The sequence below is a fragment of the Dipodomys merriami genome, unplaced genomic scaffold (genome assembly GCF_024711535.1).
Source record: "Dipodomys merriami isolate MVZ:Mamm:240054 unplaced genomic scaffold, mDipMer1.0.p SCAF_374, whole genome shotgun sequence".
Lineage (NCBI taxonomy): Eukaryota > Metazoa > Chordata > Mammalia > Rodentia > Heteromyidae > Dipodomys > Dipodomys merriami.
Window position 1 is genome coordinate 73,420 of NW_027205315.1, and position 21,503 is coordinate 94,922.

The following is a 21,503-nucleotide window of genomic DNA, read 5'->3' on the forward strand; positions in this document are numbered from 1 at the left end:
ATCTTTCTCTTAAGTGTGTTGGAGAAATCAAAGCTGAAATTAACTTGGACTTTTGTGGTGGATGTAAAGGTCTTAAATACCATCTCTGGTAGAAGGTATCATTAAATTTCAATTAGCCATCAGAGGCTCAAGCCTGTAATCCTAGCTACTCAAGAGGCTGAGATCTGAGGATCATTATTCAAAGCTAGCTCAGATAGGAAAATTCATGAGACTCTTACTCCAATTGATTGCCAAAAAGACTAGAGGTGGAGTGCTAGCCTTGAGGGACTAAGCCCAGCTTCTGAGTTCAAGCCTAGATACTGACCATCAATTAACAAATTCAGAGGTTCCACTGTGAGTGCTATATTCTTTTAGAGACTGAAGTATTTTTTTTCGCATAGGCTTTCAAACATCAGTATCTCTAATGGAGAATAATTCTAGATCCTTCTTTTCCACTTGAATAATTGTTGTTCTCCAAGAGTAGAGTGACCAAGAGGCTTGCAGATCAAGAGCTCAGACATTAAATTGGCTAAAAAGAGATCAAATTGAAATTTATTCTTTGGTTGCAAATACCACATTTTTGGTATGTGTTTGCTAGCCTTGCCTGGCACTTCAACTGAGGGCCTGGGTGCTGTTCCTGAGATTTTGTGTTCAAGACTATTGCTCTACCACTTGAACCACAACTCTACTTTGGGCTTATTGGTGGTTAATTGGAGATAAAATTCTCACAGACATTCTGGACCTGGGTGGCTTCAAACTAGAATGCTGAGTAGCCAGGATTACAGGTATATGCCACCATCATCTGTCTCAAATACCACATATAATGTTAAAAGTCAAGGATATCTGTTAACGTCTATCTCTGACAGATGTGCAATGTTTTACTCCTCACTGAATGAATGTTCCTTTGAACAGTATTGCATCAAATGGAGTTGACTCAAGTTAGGTCTTGAACACCAACAATCTGGTTTGGTGGAAATGGCCTTGTTTTTCTACACTCTATTTGGCCATAGGTGTGAATTGTAGAAAAAAAGACAATTCAGTAAAAACAAATTCAAATAGTCTCAGACACTTACACAAGTTCTGGACATCACTTCCTCATGGGCTGCTGTTGTGCAGGCCCAATATTTAATCTGAAGAGAAATTTGGAATTACAAAAGTTAAAACCCAAAGTCTAGTAACTTCTAAAAGGCCTGTGTAACTCCTTGGTCCTCATACCTGATACTGTGACTTAGTAGGAAAGGCAAAATGCAGATTTCTAGCTATTGCAGACTTCTCCCTTAGTGAACAATAAGTTACCACCTTCAGTCATGGTTGCAGCACAGACTTGGCTCAGGTCTGTGAACCTGAGTGTAGACGTTTGAATCTCCATAGTTTGAATGGAAATTTAACCTCTTACTAAGATAGCAGTTTGAGCGACTTGGATAGCTGTGGGCAAGTCTCTTTTTAATAGCCTGAACTTTGTGCACATTTGGTTTAGATGCAGGGTTACAAAGCTAAATAGTTGCAGTAGTCACCCCAAGGTAGAGCAAGAGAGACAGAGTAGAGGGACAGTGATCAAGCTCACGCCATCTGCCATTTTATGCTGCTTTAATTGACATGTTCTTCATGTATTTTAGTAATTCAAGAATAAAAATTAACATTACATATAGATTTTTAATTGCATCTTTGTTTCTAACAAAAATTAAAAGTAAAAATGAATTTAAATAGAAAGGCAGTATGGTAAGAGCAGGGAAAAGGAATGGAGCAATGATCATGGACAGCTCCTGAAGTCCAGTCCGGAGGTTTTATTTACCAACATTGGGGAATAAAATGAAACTATGTAACAAGACAGGCCTGCCTCTTTTTCTCAGCAACAAGGCAGCTCTGTCTGCTTTCCTTAGCAACACAACAGCCCTGCCTGTCTTCCCTCATTTATGCCAGAGTCAAAGGGGTCAATAGACCATGACTAAGGGAGGAAATTAGAGCTGTCATTGAAAGATGAAAAAGAACAAGCCCTGGATATGTCTGGAAACCTATAAAGCATTTGAAGCCTTAAACACTTAGGCCTGAGACGAGTCTTTCACAGAAACTAAATATTCAGAGAGAAAGCCAAGATGTGCTCTGAGGTCTGGAGATAACCTTACTCAGAGAACAACAAATTTAAAGGGTTAAAAGGACATATCTAAAACCACCTTTCTAGCAAATATACTTCCTCCAAATGTAAGAGATGAGCTAAGTACCTACCGATGGTCAGGCCTATAATCCTAACTCAGGAAGGTGAATTGTGATGGTGGTGGCTCAAAGACACCCTGGAACTTGTCCCCTCAGGAGGAACTTGTAGGACACAGCTGTCCTTGAGAAGGGCGGAGTCCTTTGTGCAGTGCTATTGCTGGAAAAAAACATTGGATAAGATGGCCATCAAGAATGGAGGCTATTAGCTAGTGTCTCCAGAGAAGAAATTTATAAGATTCAGTAGTCCTCCAGAAAATCAGAGGATTTTAACCACTGTACTAGTGGTTTCAGATAGAAATGCCACGAGGACAACAAGAGAAACCTCATGGATTCCTTAGCAACAGTCTTTGAGGTCTAAGAGCTAGAGTGTCAATGCTGGCAGGCTGTGATTGGTCCACTATTTCTCTGACCTCACTGTACCAGACTCTGATTGGTCCATTTCTTCTATGACATCACTATGCCTGGTTGTGATTGCTCCATTGTGTGAGGTCATGAAAGATATATAGGAAGCCACTGTGCTCCAACCTATATCAGTTAACAGAGCTTGGAGCTCTTGCTTGATGACCCACTGCACTGAATCAAAGTTAAATGATTTTTTGTTAGTGGGGACGGGCTGTTATTTGGATTTAGTTATTTCTTTTTACTCTTTCTGGGTTTTCCTTTACTTTATTTAATTTATTTAGGTAGACTTGCTACCTGCCATTGTAGCAGAACGATGGAAGTACAGAAAGAATCACTCTCAAGCTCCTTGAAGGAGGAGATCATCAAACAATACCAGAAGAAAGAGCTCTTTGACACAGGTACCTATGGAAAAGTGAAGCTGACCCATTCCCACCTCACAGACAAGGACGTGGCATTTAAAATACTCTGGAAGTGAGAGTCCTCATCATTGGATAAAGAAAATGTGGACATTTTAAGAAGATATGACACAAACACATCGGCAGGTTGTACCAGGTAAAGGAGAAGGAAGAGAATGTGTATCTCATCATGGAACTGGCCACAAGGGGATACTTCCTGTGGTGGATCTGAAAATTCTGCTGCCTATATGAGGATGAAACCAGGAGGCTTGTCACACATGTAAGTGCTGTTCACTACTTACAACAAAACAAAATCATACACGAAGACCTTAACTCCAACAATATTCTTTTGGACACCAAAGACAATATCAAGGTCAGTGGATTTGGTCTGAGCATCTGGCTCACCAGGGGCAGTTGCTAATAAATGTATGTGGTGCTGTGCTATTCCATCCCCCTGAAATGTTCTTGGAAGAAATGATGGCCTGGTGCAGATGTCTCAAACCTGTAATCCTAGGTATTTAGGAGACCGAGATCTGAGGATCATGGTTCAAAGCCAGGCCAGGCTGGCTCTACCCTCTGAGCAGACTCAAACTGATACCAAAGACTAATTTGAATAGGAAATGGCAGAGGATAGAGGTGGCTAGCAAAATAGCTACCATTCTTCTCAGAACAAGCTGCTAAATGTGGGCCCAGATGAATAAGTTTATAAAATGAGGTGTGCATAAATTATAACTCATCCACAAAAGGCTGCAATTAATATATGTCTGTCATGGATGGACACAAAATAATCAATTTATGTAAAATATATTGACTAAAGAATTTCTTAAGGTAAATAGGGAAGATTAAAAGTTTCTGGGGCTGGGCGAGGGTGGCTCACACCTGTAATCCCAAATACTCAGGAGGCTGAGATCTGAGGATCACAGTTGAAAGCCAGCCCGGGCAGGAAATTCTGTGAGACTATTATCTCCAATAAAACACTAGAAAACCGGAAGTGGTCCTGTAGCTCCAGCGGTAAAGAACTCGCCTTGAGCTGAAGAGCACAGAGACAGTGCCCAATTCAAAGGTCAAGCCCCATGACCGACCAAAAACCAAACAAAACAAAAGTTTCTGGTGCAGGTCATTGTGTGGATTCCATCAGTATTGAAAGGAAAGTTCACAAGCAGAGGTAATGGTTAAAAAGTAGAGTGCATATAATTAATGTCACTGAATTTTATACCTAGCAAACATGAGGCCCTGTGTTCAATCCCCTGCACTTCCAAAAAAATGCTAAATCTTCCTTCTGTTACCTACATTAAGTGGTAGGTGCTCTTCTACTGTTATGATAGTATTGCTCAGAGGTTCTCTGGTGGATGTTTTTTCATGCTTTAACCCATAATCCATTATTTAAATATTGATGTTGAGCTTTAAAATGTAATTTGTGTATTAAAAAAAAGAGCAAAGCCTGTATTTCTAACTCAAGAGTCTAAAGCAGGAAGATCCCTATTCAATCAAGGCTGCATAGAGAGGTCCTACATAAATCCCCATGCTAGTGCTGAAACTGGAGGGACAATTGTTTATAAGCAATTACAAGTGAGAGATACGTTTCTGATCATATTAGATTTTGGTCATGACAGTTTGGATTTAATATTTACATGAATTTTAAAATTTTTCTTTTTCCCCTTACTCTCAGTATGTCATTTTGAAACATTGTAGTATGTTCTTGTTTGCTGAACTTAAAAAAAAAGTTTTCCTTTGTGTCATATTAAACATGATATTTTCTGTATTACAATTTATTATTTATTTTTGAAATTTTTATGTTTTTTTCTCCATCTAGGGACTGGCCACTGTCTCAGAGATTTTGCTCAGTTCTGCCAATTGAGCCACAGCTCAACTTCCAGCTGCTTTCTTTTTGAAGAGTCTCATGCGAACCCCAATACTACTAAGGAGGCTGAAATCTGAGGGTCTTGGTTTGAAGCCATTCTGAACAGCAAAGTCTGAGGGTTTTTTTAAATTGTTATTTTGCCATTGGTTGTGGGCCTGAAAACTAGGCTTTGGCGCTGTCCAACAGCATTCCAGCTGAAGGTTAGTGCTCTATCAATTTTGCTGCAGCAACATTTTCAGCTTTTCCTGCTTATGTGGTTCTGAAGAATCAAACCCAGGTCCTCATGCATGCAAGGCTAGCACCCTACCACTGAGCCAACTTCCCAGATGAAGTCTGAGATTCTTATCTCCAATTAATCACCGAAAAGCTGGGGATTGTCATACTCTAGACTTGAGTAAAACAGGGCAAGTTCAACACCTAGTACTGGAAATTACATACACAAGTCTCATGGACTTTCCTGTTAATAATGGCTTTGAAATGCAGCCTAGGTAGCTAGAATCTACAGGCATGAGCAACCAGCCTCTGACATTTTAATAATTTTACTCAGATGTTTCTTGCCTTCAACCTCAATGCTTTTTAGTTGCGGTCAGTAGACCTGATCTCTGGGCCTTATTGCTGTTTCTTAACTATTTTTAAGGAGCGTGGAGTTGAACCCTCGGCCTGAGTACTGTCTTTGAACTCTTCAGCTTAAGGCGAATGCTCTACTATTTCAGCCACAGCAGCACTTCAGGTTTTCTGGTGATTAATTGGAGATAAGACCTCATTAACTTTCCTTCCCAGGTTGGTTTTGAACCATGATTTTCATATCTCAAACTCCTGAATATCTAGGATTATAGGCTAGAGTCTCAGCACCCTTGTGTTTATTAGCTTTTTGACTCAAGGATTATGTTTTACAATTCAACCATAGCTCCACTTCTAGCTTTTTGCTGGCTTATTGAACGTAAGATTTTAATGTACTTTTCTGGGTCGTCTGACTTCAAACCATGATCCTCAGACTTCAGCTTCCTGAAGTGCTCCAATTATACACATGAACCACAAACCGAAAAAACATTTGAATACATATCTTAGGGTTCATTTCCCTAACATCACCTTATCTGACCTTTTCTGCTTGACTCAGTGCACCATGGAATTCTATGCCTCCATCAGAAAGAATGACATTGCCCCATTTGTTAGGAAATGGAAAGACTTGAAAAACAATTATATTCAGTGAAGTAAGCCAGGACTAAAGAAACATAGGTCACATGGATTCCTGGAATTTCTTGACTGGGTTTGCCTTTACACTCGATCTTATATTTTAGCTTCTTGCTTTTCTAGAATTACAGACATGAGCCAACAGTCCAAGGTTCTCTACTTCCAATCATTTATTTCTCTTATTGTGATCCTGAGGCTGGATCTCTGAGCCAGGGCACTGTTTATCATAGGTTTTTTTCCTCAGGGCTGGTACTTTCCAAATACAACCACATCCTCATTTCTGGATTTTTTTGCTGATTAGTTGGAGACTTAGGCACTTCCCTGCCCAGGTTGGCTACGAACAACAACCTTTAGATTTCAGCCTTCTGAATCACTAGGACTAAACACATCAAGCAAAAATTCAGGGATAATTTTTAAACTTTAATTGGATTTTCTCCCACCTTTTTTTTCTTTTTTGTTCCTAGCCTTGAGGCTTGAAATCAGGGCTTGGGCACTGTTCTTGAGCTTCTTTTACTGAAGTTGAGGACTCTATTACTTGAGCCACAGTGCCGTTTCCAGGCTTTTCTATTTATGAGGTACTGAGGAAACAGACCCAGGAATTCAAATATGCTAGGCAAGCACGCTATCACTAAGCTATATTCTCTGCCATACTTACACCTTTTTATTTGTATTTTTATTTCCTTGTATATGCTGGTCCTGGGTCCACAAATCAGCCCAGGTGCTATCCCCGAGGTGTTTACTCAAGACTAGCAAATTAACAAATGAGCCACCGCACAACTTGTGGCTATTAGTTGATATTGTTAGGTTTTAAATAGCTACTTAGAGTTGAATATATGAATTCTCCTATCTGGTCTGGCTTTCAACTGTGATCCTCAGATTTGAGCCTCCTGAGTAGCTACCATCACAGGTGTGTGCCCACTACGCTTGGCTCATTTTAAACTCTAAAATTGACTCTTTCTTCTCCCACCCTCCTCCACATTTATTTTATTCTTTGTATGTATGTTGGCCCTGAAGTTAATATCAAGGTCTGGGTGCTGTTTCAGAAATTATTTTCTCATTTCTGCCATTGGAGCCACAGCTCAATCGCCAGGTTTTATTTGTCTTCCTTTTGGAGATTAGTCTCATGTAAAGCCCAGCAAGACTCAGGAGGCTGAAATCTGAGTATCATAGTTTGAAGCCAGCCTGAGCAGGAAAGTTCATGAGATTGTTTTCATCAACTGCCAAGATGCTGGGAGTGGTAGAGCTCATACATAAATTCAACCCCTAGGTTGACAAACAGAAAAAACAAAGCCCCATGCCTTTCCTGTTTGGACTGACCTTTAAATACTATCTTCAAGCTTCAGCCTCCTGAAAACTAAAATTATAAGCATGAACCACCAGCGCCAGGCTTATTTTTTAAATCTCAAATGGTCATTTCTTCTCTTCTTTCAGTTTTGTTTTTGGTCGACTTTGGGCTGAATTCTGGACCAGGAAACTACTTCCAGCGTTTCACCGAATTTCAGTACTTTACAACTACTATCACACCTTCATTTCCAGCTTTTGCTGGGTAGTTGAAGATAAGAATTTCAATCACTTTCCTAGCCAGGCTGGCTTTGAGTTGTGATCCTCATATTTCAACTTCCTCAGTATACACAAATAAACCAACAACCCATGGCTCATTTTGAAATGATAATTTTCTCTCTCTCTCATCTTTCATAATTTGTGCTCTTTTTTCTTTGTTTTTGTATGTTTTTGTGCTGGGACCTCAGCACCAGGGTCTGTGTGCTGTACCAGAGCTTTCTATTTAAGACTAGGAATATACCACATGAAACAGAGCACAGCTAGTGTCATATTTTTGGTGACAAATGAGACATAAGGGTCTCATGGATTCTCCTACCTGGGCTTGCCCTCAATGGTGATCCTCAGATTTCATCCTCCTGAGTAGCTGATAGAACATTGGTGAGCTACGAATGCTTGATTTATTGAAACATCTGTCATTGGATATTCCTTCTGCACTTATAGCCTCTCTTTCTTTAATCCTCCTGTGATTGTCCTGGGGCATGAACTCAGGGTCTGGTTGCTGTCCCAGAAACTGATTGCCCAATTCTGCCACTTGAGCCATAACTCAATTCCCAGGCTTTTTTTCTTTTTGACAATTAATTGGAGAAAAGAATCTGAAGAAATCGTACATGAATCAAGCCAGGCTGAGAAGGAAAGTCGATGCGACCATGACCTCCAATTAACCACTGCAAATATTGGAGTGGTAGAGCTCTGTCCTTGAACAAACCAGCACAAGTTCAAGGAGGCACACACAAGCTTCAAGATGGCACACAGATGCACACATACACAGAACGTCTCATGGATTTTCTTGCATGCATTAACTTTAAATCGTGGATCCTCAGATTTCAGTCTCTCTTCATCCGCTCTCCTTTGTATTGATTTTGTTATTTGTAATTTTTAGTCGTCCTGCAGCTTGACCTCTGGCTCTGGGGACTTTTTCTTAGCTATTTAACTGAAGGGTGTTGCTTTACCACCTCAGCTCCAGCTCAGGGCTTTGTGTTAGGTAGCTGGGATAAGCATCTCAAGCACGTTCTTACCCAGGCTTACTTGATACCACAATCCTCAGATGTCAGGCTCTTGTGTAGTTAGGATTATACACAGGACCAACAACCGTTGTGTCAGTTTAAAACGTTAATATGTGCTTGCCACTTCCTTCTTTTGTTTACTTTTTATTTTTTGCATTTGTGTGTACTGATCCTGGGTCGACAAATTGGGTCTCATATTCTGTCCTAGAAGATTTTTTTCAAGCATATCCTCTATTACATGAGATGATCATAATTATTTGGCACTTTTTTGGAGGGTTGATTAATTAGAGACAAAAGTCATGGACTCTTCTGCCTAGGCTGGCCATGAACCATCATCCTCAGATTTCAGGCTCTTGAATCGCTAGTAAAACATGTATGAGCCACTGATGCTTGATTGATTTAAGCCTTTGTCACTCGCTCTTCCTTGGTTACTTCGACTCCTCTTTATTTCTTCTGTGTATGTCCTGGGGCTTGAACTCAGGGTCTGCATGCAGTTCCAGAAAATATTTTCCCAGTTCTGCCACTTAAGCCACTGCTCAAATTCCAGCTAAATAAAGTAGCTGAAATCTGAGGACAATGTTTCAAAGCCAGTCTGGGCAGGAAAGTCGATGACACTCTTATCTCCAATTCACCACACAAAAGCTGAGAATGCTAGGGCACTAGGCAAAGGATACTACAGAAACACACACATCACAAATAGAAACACACACACACACACACACACACACACACACACACACACACACACACACAAACATTCACACATACACACACATATACACACAAAATCTCCTGAACTTTGCTTTTTGGGTTGGCCTTTAAACTTGATCCGAAGATTTTTGTAGCCAGGGATCAACTACAGCCATTATCAACAAACCCCAGACTTATATTTAAATTTACAATTGGTCTTTTTTCACTCTCCTACAATTTTTTAGCACTAAGAATTGAACTCTGGGTCAGCAGTTTTTAAATTAGCTTTTGCACCAAATACAGTGCTTTACATCTACTATCATATCTGCACATCCAGCTTTTGGTTGGGTAGTTGGGGTTAACAGTTTCATATACTTTACTGCCCAGTCTAGCTTTGAACCTAGAATGGATAGGAATACACACATGAACCAAAAATCATGGCTCATTTTTAAACCTTAATTTTCTCTTTTTCCCATCATTTTTTAATTCATGGGATATTTTTGTTTGTTTGTTTGTTTTGAAATGTATGTCTAGGACTTCAAATCAGGGCTTAGGTTTTGTCCCAAAGTTTCTATTTGAGACTAGCACTCAACCAAATGAGACGAAGTACAAATTATAGCTTATTTTTTTTTGGTGCCAAATTAGATATATGAGTCTCATGGACTCTACTGCCTGGGCTGACCATGAACCGTGAATCTTAGATTTAATCCTCCTGAGTCCCTCGTACAACATGTGTGAGAAACCAATGTTTGGTTCATTTCAACCTCTGTCACTGACTCTTCCTTTTGTACTTCTATCCTCTTTTTATTTCTTCTGAGTTTGTCCTCCAGCTTGAACTCAGCGTCTGGGTGCTGTCCCAGAAATTTTCCCACTTCTGCCAGTTGAACCACAGCTAAACTCCAGGATTTTTTTTTCTGTTTCGGTGTTTAATTAGAAATGAATATAATGTAGAGCCAGACCAGATTTATGAGGCTGAAATCTGAGAATCAAAATTTGGCAGCCTGGGCAGCAAAGTACATGGTATCTCCAATTATAACCACTAAAAAGCTGAGATTAGTAGAGCTTTGAACAAAACAGTACAAGTTCCAGCAACAGGACTCACACAGACATACTTACACACACACAAATCTTACGGACTTTCCTACTCGGTCTGGCCTTTAAATAATATCCACACAGTTTAGCCTCCTGAGTAACTAGAATTACAGTTATGAGCCACCAGTGATGGGCTGATTGACTCATTGCAGCCTCAGTTATTGGTTCTTCTTTCTCTTCTAGTCTTCTTTGCGTGTATTCATTTCATTTTTTGTGAGTGTGCTGGTGCTGGAGCCAGAACTCATGCAAGACCTGGCTTGTTTCAGGAGGCTGAAATCGGACCTTCATGCTTCAAAGCCAGGCTGAGCAGGAAAGTCTAAAATCCTTACCTCCAATTAACTGCCAAAAATCTGGGAGTACTACAGTTCTTGCCCCAGGATGGCCCACAAACAACTGTCTTCTGGACTTTCCTGCTTGGGTTGGCCTTTACACTGGATACCCATATTTCTGCCTCCTGGAGTTCTAGAATTACAGGCATGAGTCACCAGCTCCAGGATCTCTTCTTATTTACATTTTTGTGATCCTGAAGCTAGATCTCTGAGCCAGGGCACTGTTTCATAGCTTTCTCACTCAAGCCTGGTGCTTTACAACTCCATCACAGATTCACTACTGTTTTCTTGTTTATTTGTTTTGCTTGTGATTTCAAGATGAGAGACGATAGCCCTCAGATTTAATCTATCTTAGTATTTAGGATTACACACAAAAGGAAATGGCACTGTAGCTAAAGTGGTAGAGCACTATCCTTGAACTGAAGAGCTGAGGGACAGCCTTCAGTCCCAGAGTTCAAGCCTTACAACCGACCAAAAAAGAGGATTACACACCAAAACCAAAAAGTCATTACTCATTTTGAAAATTTAATTGGATTTTCTTATACATTTTTTAATTTCTACTTTTTATTTCCATATATATTTTGGGCTAGGAACTATAAATCAGAGCCTAGGTATTGTCCCAGTTTCTTTTTTTTTTTTTTTTTTTTTTTGCCTGTCATGGAGTCTGAACTCTGGGCCTGGGTGCTGTCCCTCAGTTCTTCAGCTTGAGGCTAGAGCCGTACCACTTGTGTTACTGCGCCACTTCTGGCTTTTTCTGCTTATGTGTTGGTGAGGAATTGAACCCAGGGCTTCTTGCATGCAAAGCAAGTACTCTCCCACTGAGTCACCTTCCCAGCCCCGTCCCAGTATATTTTTAATACTAGCCACAGCACATTTGGAGCTTTTAAAAAAACTGTAGTTGGCTAATTAGAGTTGAGTACATGGACACCCCTGCCTTGGCTGGCCTTGAACACTGATCCTCAGATGTGAGACCCTTGAGTAAGTACAGTAACAAGTGTAAGCTCACTCAGTTTTGCTCATTTTAAACTCTGAAATCGGCTCCCATTTTCTTCTTCCACCTTTCTTTTCATTTATTTATTTTATTCTTGTGTGTGCTGGTCCTGGAGCTTGATCTCAAGGTGTAGGTGCTGTCCAGAAATCATTGTCTTATTTCTGTCATTGGAACCACAGCTCAACACCAGGTGTTTTTTTTTTTTTTTCTTCTTTTTGGTGGTTCATTGGAGATAAGAGTCTCATGTAAAGCACAGAATGTCTCAAGAAGCTGAAATCTGATTATCAGTTTGAAGTCAGCCTGCACAGGAAATTCCATGAGACTCTTTACCTCCAATTAGCTGATAGTGATCCCACCAATTAGCTGAGAGTAATAGAACACCAGCCTTGAGTAAAGTAGAACAAATTCAACCTCCATGACTGGCACACACAGCAAAATGTCCCATGTAATTTCCTGCATGGGCTTGCCTTTAAATGTTATTTTCTGATGAGTTCTGGGAAGATGGCAGAGGAGAAGCTGGAGACTAAACAAGCTCTCGCATAGAAAGCAATTTTAGTGTTCCAATGAATAGTCGTAAGCCAGAGAATTACACCAAGTGTGCCATCACAGGACAGAGAGTTAGGCCAGAGAGGGAAAATCCAGGCAAGGAGACAGATAAGAGCACTTGCTAGTTGCCACGGATGCGGCGGCAGCGGCACACATCTTCATCCTGAAGTTCACAGACCAAAGATGACCCAGGAACCAAGACTCAGGCTTGAGTAGAAGCCTGACATCCTCACGCCTTCTCAGGGAGCAGAGGAAGGAAGGCCAACACTCCCCTCTGATTACTGGAGATCTCCATCTTCGATACTGACAAAGCCTGGATGTGCAGCTAGCTCCAACTCAGGCCTTGGAAGAAAACAAGAGTCATTTAGCAGGTCACAGGAACTTAACCTGACCTGCTAGGCTCAGCTCCTCCTTGGGAAAAGTCATCCAGTTTGGGCCCCCAGCCCCAGGAGTGTCTTTCTTCACTGGGTAAACAGAGCCAGAGGCTGCCCCTCCCTACAGTAGCCTTGACAATGAATTGAAATTCAGTAAACATAAAACCTGAGAATGGCTCCAGGATGGGCTCTGTGAGTCTCACAAGCTATCTCCTCAGGGGAAAGCTACTGTTGGCTAAAAGGCCTCAATTCTACCCAGAACCTATCCTCATCACAGCATCTCCAAACTAGAGGAAACAGTCATCTCCCTCTTTTGTGAAACTCAAAGTAGATCTCTGTCCTATTGAACTAGCCTGGGAGGAAGATCACAAAATCCTTGGTAAAGCAGAGCATTTTTCTGCCTGCTCAAACAAATTTACTTAAGAAACTATCCAAGCCACAGGAAAATCAAACACCACAAGCAGGCCAGATACTCCAACAAGCGACAGGTTATGGACACAAGGGAGATACAGGATCATCCCATCCCCTCAAAAAAATCAAAGATCTCTTTTCTTATAACTTTTGTAATTTTTTTCTAAACATTTTTTTTAATTTTTAATTTTTAACTAAAAATTTTTGTTTTCTATTAACTTTTTTTTCTTGCTCTTATAATTTTTATTTTGGGGTTATATGTGTGTATTTTTTTCTGTTTTTCTTTTAAAATAAATGTGCTGTGTTTACCTCTAGAGACCATTTAATCCTTTTTTTCTTTTCTTCTCCTTCTTTTCACGTTTTCTTCTCTTTCATTCTTTGCATGACTTAATTACTTTTCTCATCCTCACATATACCCGTAGTTGATTATTTGACTTTAGCCCCATTGTGTACACACTTAATCCAGAAATTTATTACTTAATTTTAAACTACTTAGACTTAACTTCCTTAATAGCAGTACTGCCTCTTAATACCTATATAATATTTTAAGGATTTTTATTTTTAAGTTTTCCACATCTCCTTTCTATCCCTCCTGTTCTCTTATTCTATCCACGTTTTTCTCCAAATATTATGTTTTCAAATTTGCATGATTTTTAAGTGTTATACTTCTTAATTTTTAATGTTTGTTTTTCTATTTTTTCTTGCCTTTTTTTCTTTCTCTTTCTTCTTTTTTCTCTGACTACTATCATTTAATCCTAGCGATTTCCTGCTTTGAATTTAGTATTTATGTAAGTTAACTCTCCCACTGCATTTTCACATCCCTTTATGCCTATTTTTACCCACATCTCTCCCTAAACCTAATAATTTCTGTCTGCCAAATTCTTCTTTGTGGTTCGTAGCCCATTAATACTTAGTTGTTTGATATTGAATAGATATATCTATTGAACTATATTGTATCTGTAGACTTTTGACTGTGCAACTACACACTTTGGTTGATGCTTGCCTTAAAATAGTGTGCAAGCACAAAACTGGTTTATTTTCATCCCAAATGGGCAGAGCAATCCGGAAAAATCAAGAAAAATGGCAAGGCCAGGTATATCAACTCCCACTCATAATAATCCAGGGACAAATAAGATGGCAAATAATCCATAAGAGAGTTCTCAAAAACCTCTACAAATACTACTGGTAAACTAGGTAAATGAAAAGAATGAAAACCTGCAAAGGATTCTGTATGAGCATGATAGGGAGAGAGAGGAGGCAAAATAAAGAATATCATGAGTGTGAGGAAGCTACTCAAAGATTGATACAGGAATTGCGAGAGTAGCTTGAGCACACTTAAAGAGAAATAAAGGAATTGTGTGAACAGGCTGGGATCAGTCAAAGAGAAAGTCATGAATGGCATGAGCAGGCTGAAAACACTCAAAGAGAACTACAGGAACTGTGTGAATGTGAAGAAGCTAATAAAAGAGTAATAGAGGAATTGAGAGAGTGTGATGAGAATACAGAAAGATCACTAAAGGCATTCAAGGAATTCATGAACAGAGAGCTCAAACAAGTCAGGGAGACCACAAAAGGGAATGCTGAACGGAACCCAACAGAAGGAATGTGCGTCCAAGGAAACCATAACCAATCAACTAAGTGATTTGAGAACACCACTGAACACCAAATTAAGGAAGTAAACAAGTCCATACAAGATCAAAAACAAAACTCCAACAAAGATTCTGAAGCCATCAAAGCCAAGCAACTAGAAGGAAAAGAAATAAAAAACAAAGTTGAAAGACTTGATAGTAGGTTAGACCATGCTGAAGATCGAATTTCAGGGATTGAAGATAGCCTAGATATTATAGGGAAAGAACATACAACCATCCAAGACAAATCCAAGAAATATGATAGAGCTATTAAACATTTGGAAGACAACATCAGAAGGCCTAATCTGAGGCTAATGGGTGTAGAGGAGCACCTAGAGACAGAAGTTAATGGTCTAGTAAATTTGTTTAACAGGATCCTAGCAGAGAACTTCCCAAATACCCAAAACGATAAGTCTATTCAGATACAAGAGACTTTTAGAACAACAAATAGACCAGATCAGGATAGGACATGCCACAGTCACATTGTAATCCATACAGGGTCAATTCAGACCGAGGAAAAGTTCCTTAAAGCTGTCAAGGAGAAAAGATCAATTACCTATAAAGTGAAACCAATTAGAATCACCTGAGATTTCTCAGCAGAGACAACTAATGCTAGAAGAGCCTGAAATGATCTATGCCATGCCCTAAAGACAACTATCAAACAAGAATACTGTAACCAGATAAACTATCCTTCATAACCGAAGATCAAATAAAAACATTCCGTAGCAAAGAAAAATTGAAACAATACATCTCCACCAAACCAGATCTACGAAAAATTCTTAAAAATGTGCTACACATAGAAAACCAACTAGATCACAATAAAGGCCAAGCAACCGCACCCAAACAGAATCCAAAAAACATAGGAAGAACCAAGTAACCACAGCCATCAAGAATGTGGATAAAATGGCAGCAACTCCCAAATACTTCAGTCCTAAATCTCAACATTAACAGACTTAACTCTCCAATTAAATGACATAGACTGTCTACTTGGAGCAAAAACCAACATCCTTCTATCTGCTCCTTTCAGGAGTCACATCTTGCCCGTAAAAAAAACACATTTTCAATGTGAAAGGTTGAAACAAACTCTGCCAAGCAAGCAAATGGCCCTCATAACCAGGCATGGGTTGCAATCCTAATATTAGATAAAATAGACTTCAAATTAAAATTAGTGAGAAAAAATTAAAAGGTCGCTACATACTAATTAAGGGATCTCTCCTTCAGCAGGATATTACAATTCTAAATATCTATTCACCATACAACGGAGCACCCAAATTTCTCCAAGAAAAACTACATTCCCTCAAATCAGACATAGATCCAAAGACGCAGGCCGAAATTTTCTTAATAGAGACCCAGACACACAACAAATCTAAGAAGGTTTGGACAAATGGGATTCCATGAAATTGCATAGTTTCTGCATGGCAAAGGACATAGCTAGCAAGATCAATAGAAAGCCAATGGATTGGGAGAAGGTCTTCACTAGCCATACAACAGACAAGGGTCTCTTATCTGAAATATATCTGCAACTCAAAAAAAAATAAACTCCCCAACAACAAACCTTCAAAGAAAAAACTTCCCAATAAATAAGTGAGCTAAAGACTTAAAGAGAAACTTCCCTGAAGAGGAAAGAAGGATGGCCAATAGACACATGAAGAAATGCTCAACCTCTGTAGCCATAAAAGAAATGCAAATCAAAACAGCATTGAGATACCACCTCACCCCAGTTAGAATGGCTATAATCAAGAAGGCTAATAACAACAGAAGCAGTATGGAGTTTCCTCAAACGACTCCACATAAAGCTCCCCTATGACCCAGAAATCCCACTTTTGTTCATTTACCCAAAGGATCACAAACAAGACCATACTAAAACTACCAGCACAACTATGTTTATTGCAGCCTTATTTATCATAGCTAAGATATGGAATCCACCCAGATGCCCCTCAGCAGATGAATGGATCAAGAAAATGTGGTATATATACACAATGGAATTCTATGCCTCCATCAGAAAGAATGACATTGCCCCATTTGTTTCCCCTATTTGTAATAACTAGTATATATCTGAGTCAAGCAGAAAAGGTCAGATAAGTTGATATTAGGGAAATGAACCCTAAGATATTTATTGAAATGTTTTTTTCTTTCATGCAATTTTTTCTAACACATTTATAAGATTATTTCTTTGTTGCTTTGTATGTGCCTCCCCCACTGTATAACACCTGCTTTCACTGTATTTGAGGTTGTTATCATTTGTGGAGGGGAAGGGAAAAAACAAATCGTTCAAATAGTCATATAGGTGGACTCATTGCAACGAGACATACATTATGTCAAAATCGAACTTTACAAATTTGGTGGGGTGGGGAGGAGGGTTGGGTGGTAGGACGGGGAAAGGATGAGATGGGAAGGGGAAACAAAGAAGGAGGCTACAATGCTTTATGAGAATTGTACTCATTGTCTTGCCCATGTAATTGTAACCCGTCTCTACAGTATTTTCACAATTAAAAAAAGTGCTCTATTTAGGAAAATGTTCCATGTAGTGGTGAGAAAAAAGTTAATTCTGAGGCTGCTGGGCGAAATATTCAGTAGTTGTCTGTTAAATCTAGTTGTTTTAGGCAGTTCTTTAGATCTGCAGTTTCTCTGTTGAGTTTTTGTCTACTTAATCTTAGTGTGGAAAGTGGTCTGTTAAAGGCCCCAACAATTCTTTGTTTTTAATTTTTATTTTATTTATTTTTTTATTTATTTTTGTGAACACACTGTACAGAGGGGTTACAATTACATGGACAGGATAATGCATGCATTTCTTAACAAGCATTGCAGCCTCTTCCTTTGTTTACCCTTCACATCCCTTCCCAGCCTCCCCCCCACCCCCTATCCAATCCTCCCTCCTCCCCTCCCCCCCCCCCCCAGGCACCACTTGTCTTTGGATCAATTTGAGATTTTGGGGAAAATAGTGTTTGTTGGATAAATTTCGGTGATCCATTATTTGTCGAATAGTATTTATTATTGTAATACCCTCCTGAAAGAAAGAATTATCCCTTAATTCGTATGTAGTGTTCTTCTTTTTCTCTTCTCACGAATTTTTATTTGAAGTCTATTTTATCTGATATTAGGATTGCAACTCCCACCTGTTTATGGGGACCGTTTGCTTGGTAGATTTTGTTCCAGCCTTTAACATTAAAAATGTTTTTGTTTTTTTGGGCAAAATTTGACTCTTGAAGGCAGCAGATAGAAAGATGTTGCTTTTTAATCCAACTACACAGTCTATGTCGCTTAATTGGAGAGTTAAGTCCGTTAATGTTGAGAGAAAGGACTAAGAAGTGTTTGCTAGTTTCTGCAATTTTATCCACCTTCTTGGGGGCTGCAGCAACTTGGTTCTTCCTATGGTTTTTGGATTCTCAGTTTGGGTGTTGTTCCTTTGCCTTTATTGTCATCTTGTAGGTTCTGTCTGTGTAGGACATCTTTAAGTACCTTTTGTAGGACCGGTTTGGTGGAGATATATTTTTTCAGTTTTTCTTTGCTATGGAAGGTTTTTATTTCACCTTTGGTTATGAAGGAGAATTTAGCTGTTTACAGTATTCTTGGTTCATATTTTGTCTTTAGGTCATGGCATGCATCATTCCAGTCTCTTCTTGCTTTAATTTTCTCTGCTGAAAAAATGAAGTTATTCTAATTTGTTTCCCTTCATAGATGATTGGTCTTTTCTCCTTGACAGCTTTAAGGATCTTTTCCTTGTTCTGAATTGATCTTGTGAATATTATAATATGACAGTGGGATGTCCTGCTCTCTTCTGGTTTATTTGGGGTTCTAAAAGTTTCTAGTATCTGAATAGGCCTATCTTTTTGCATGTTTGGGAATTTCTTTGCTAGGATCCTGTTAAACAAATTTCCTAGACCATTTTCTTCTGTCTCTAGGTGCTCCTCTACACCCATTATTCTCAGATTATGCCTTCTGATGGTGTATTCCAATTGCTGAATATATCTAAAACTATTTATGGATTTGTCTTGTATAGTTGTATATTCTTTCTCTATAATATCTAGGCTGTCTTCAGTCACCAAGATTCGATCTTCTGCATGGTCTAATCTACTGTCAAGACTTTCTTCTTTGTTTTTTATTCATTTTCCTCTAATTGTTTGTCTTTGATGACTTCAAATGCTTTGCTGAAGCTTTGTTTTAGATCTCGTATGAGCTTCTTTACTTCCTTAACTTGGTCTTCAGTGCTTATTTTCAAATCACTTAGTTGTTTGGTTATGGTTTCCTTATATTCCCATTCCTTCTGTCAGGTTCCATTCAGCATTCCCTTTGTGGTCTCCCCGAATTTTTTCAGGTGTCTGTTTAAGGATTCCATGAATGCCTCTATTGATCTTTGTTTATTCTCGTCCCTCCCTTGCAATTCCTGTATTACTCATTGATTAGATTCCTCATGTTCATGCAATTCCTGTAGTTCTCTTTGACTTTTCTCAGCCTGCTCACTCAATTCCTGACATTCTCTTTGTCTGTTTTCAGCCTGTTCATACAATTCCTGTATTTCTCTTTGAGTGTTCTCAGCCTGTTCATGCATTTCTGTATCAATCTTTGAGTAGCTTCCTCATGCTCATGAGATTACTGTACTGATCTTTGGTTTGCTTCCTCTCTCTCCCTATCATGTTCACACCGAGTCCTTTGAAGGTTTTATTCATGTTCATTCACCATGTTTTCCAGTAATATTTATAGAGCTTTTGGGGAACCCTCCTCTGGAATACACATTATCTATTCTGTCACCTGGTTATCATGAGTGGGAGTTGAGATACCAGGACCTGCATTTTTCTTGTGTTTTTCTGGCTTGTTCTGCCCATTTGATATGAAGTGACACCAGTTTTCTGCTAGAATACATTTTTCAAGGCATGCATCAACCAAAGTCCTGTAGTGGCACCGGCAAAAGTACACAGATATAATCTAGTTCAACAGATACAATCTATTCAACATCAAACAACTATGGATTAATGGGCTAACAACAGCAAGGATGAATTTGGCAAACCAGAAATTATTATATTTAGGGACAAATGTGAGGAAAAATAGGATTAGAAGAATGTGGAGAGGCAAAAGGAGAGTGAATTTAACCAAGTTCTAATCTCAAAGAGGGAAATGGATTGGACAGAATAGTAGGAGAGAGGATAAAACAGACAAGAAAAATGGGAAAAACGAATATTTAAATTTAAAAAATGAATCTTAAAAATTATCTACGTTTAAGGTGATATTGAGAGAAGAAAAGGATACGATGAGAGGAGGGGAGGGATAGAAAGGATACATGAAAAACTAAAAAATAAAGATTCTCAAAAATTATATAGGTATAAAGAGATAATACTGCTATTACAGAATTTAAGGTTAAGAAGTTTTGAATTGAGTAATGCAATTCTTGATTAAGTGTGTATACAATGGGGGTAAGGTTGGGGGTAAGGTATTGAAAAATTAAAAATTGAAGATTACCATTACTAACTTGCTAACTGCTGATTGTGCTTCTGTAAACTTGCTTACGCTAGCACTGACCCTTCCTTCCCAGAAATGAGTTAAGAAGTTTCAGAGACCAGATGCCGGCCCCAGAACAAGGTCAGTGGTCATAGATAAAGAACAGACAGTACGTGTTCCTCAGTTCCCATTTAGAAATACCCCAGACAGGACCTTGAGATAACGACCACCTGGCAAGACCCCACGCTAAGCCAAATGTCAACCAATCATAGACCTGTAACCATGTAAACCCCCCTTAAACCAACCATGAGCCAATTGTTTTACAAAGAGTGTTACAAAATTTCCCGCTTGGCAAAGTGATTGTTGGCGTATATGGTGACCTTTAAATGGACCAATCATGGGATACTTTGTGTTAAGCATTAATCTTGTGGGTTTTTGCCTTTAAAAAGGCTTGTAACCGCTGCTCGGGGCTCTCTGACTGACCAGGGCAGAGAGTCCATTTGCGCTAACGTCAAATAAACTCCTCTTGCTTATTGCATCTCCCAGCCTGGATTCTGAGTTTCTGGGGTGCCCTCCCATTGATGAAAGTATCCTAGGGGATTAGGGTCTTTTATTTGATGCATTGGCCAGGAACCAGGCGCCCCCAAACCCCAGATTCCAGGACCGGCAAGAGGTAAGATAGAGCTCTTGTCTTGTGTGTTTGTCACTTTCGTTTTGCGTTCTGGGATCCAAATCTGTATTTGGACTAGGGGGAAAAGCAGACCTGCCCAGTACCCTAGTCCCGCCCTGGAGCCCTGCTCCAGGGTCCTCTGAATCTGTATTTGGGCCAGAGGGAAAAGCAGACGTGCCCAGTGCCCTGGTCCTGCCCTGGAGTGCTGCTCCAGGGTCGTCTCGAGGAAGGAAGAGATCCAAGTGTCTCTCTGTTCTGGGGAGTTAAGGCACGGCTGGCCACTCCCATCTGTAATTTCCTTCCTCATCTGTATTCACTTGGTTGCCGAGCGGCATCTGGTTCTATCTGTCTCTGTTTAGTGTTAATCGTTTTTAATGTGTGTTTTGTATTCTCTATAGAGATGGGACAACAAGTGAGTCCACTCCTAGGACACCCCGAGACCCTGTCCTAGTTCATTTGAAAACAAAAACTGCTGGTTCTGCTTTTGTAACTTGCTTGTTTGTCAATTATGAAGCTGCCACTGACCACCTGCAAGTGGCCCCAGTTAGATCTCAGCCTTGGGCCTTGGCTCAGGGGGGTCTGAGCATGGGGGAGAACCTGTCAGTCTGAGGGGACGGCTGCTAGGGGTTTTACTTTTCCTTTGCCCCAAGATGACTGGGAATTCTCCTCTGCCTTGGAAGGCCCCTCAGTCAACGTCTGCAGGAATCTAAAAGAAAAATCCTCCGGAGGTGAGTAG